The 1,219-nt window shown below is 36.8% G+C and overlaps 1 non-coding gene across 1 annotated transcript; it reads left to right on the forward strand.

Annotated features, from left to right (window-relative positions):
- The first annotated feature begins 863 nt into the window (after positions 1–863).
- Positions 864–980, forward strand: LOC120184674. Its single transcript, XR_005522056.1, has one exon. It is a non-coding gene; the product is annotated as a U5 spliceosomal RNA (small nuclear RNA).
- Positions 981–1,219: the final 239 nt, after the last annotated feature.

A 1,219-nucleotide genomic window follows, 5' to 3' on the forward strand; every position in this document is an offset into this window, starting at 1 on the left:
AGCAACTTTAAAAACAGACACAGGCACTTCCAAGCAATAAAATGTTGCTTTCACAATGGCGTTCTGCTTGTATGAGAGATCTGAACATTTGAAAGCAAAGACAGATATTCTCAATTAAGAAGCTGAACTCGGTTCAGCAAGTTTCTGTTTCACAGGTCTTGCTTGCATTTTACTTGTCAGGGTAAATTTCAACGTCAATGGAAAAATAAGTTGACGGTAATTGATATTCACAGGCCACAACACTTGGTTTATGGAAGTTTGTTTATGCTGCAACAGCACTACAAAAATGGATTACAAAATCGATAATTTGATTTGATTGGAAGGGTGGTGATTGAAATCCTGAGGCGAAAATTTTATGGTGCTTCAGCAACTCATCACAACCAAAACCATATTTGTCCCACTTGAAGTTTGAGCACCATATAGGAACTGTGCATCAGAGCCAGAGGTTTTGAAGTTAAATTAAAATCATCTTTTCAGATTCTTATTTGAACCAGGATAAAATATAGTCTCTTCAATTGGATGGGTGAAATAATTATCAGAAGAACAATCTTTAGACTCTCAACTTTCAGTTGGAGATCGATTGATAAAATATATAAATGTAGTCAAAAGTTTAAGAGTTGCGATATCTAGTACTATGAGAGCAGAATTTATGGTTATTTAATTTTTGAGATGGTAGCAAAAAATCAAAAGCAAAAAAATTAAAAGCTTGGTGTTTTCTTTTTCCTGGTACAAAATGAGGAGGGAACCACTCAAATGAAATTACCACAAGACAAGTCCGACTATCCCACATCGCACTGAGAAAGCAGGTTAACAGCTTTTCCTCGTGTTTATAAAGCAACTGATAGCCGGGGTTAGACTTATGGAGTCGTGTGGTGAGCACAAAGCGAATTATTCTTTCGCCGTTTACTAAAAAATACTGTGTGCTCTCCACTTTAAGCGTCGTACACTTATTTTTGGAAGGATATTCCTTGTTGAATACCCCCATACCAATCCAAGTATGAATGATTATGTATTTCCTTTTATACCCTATACAGTAGTAACGGTGGGAGTTTTAGAATCTCGCCATTTTTTCCCAGTGTACTGATTGGTACTCTTTCACTTTGGTATGACGGCGAGCGTTATCTATCATATTCTTAGGATGGGCAAATGGAGAATGCTTTCACTGGTCCTTTCAAATTCAATTTGATTAAATTGTCAGGGACGGACAGGCAGTTGTAGT

Source organism: Hibiscus syriacus, unplaced genomic scaffold (genome assembly GCF_006381635.1).
Source record: "Hibiscus syriacus cultivar Baekdansim isolate YM2019G1 unplaced genomic scaffold, ASM638163v2 tig00112925_pilon, whole genome shotgun sequence".
In the NCBI taxonomy this organism is placed as follows: domain Eukaryota; kingdom Viridiplantae; phylum Streptophyta; class Magnoliopsida; order Malvales; family Malvaceae; genus Hibiscus; species Hibiscus syriacus.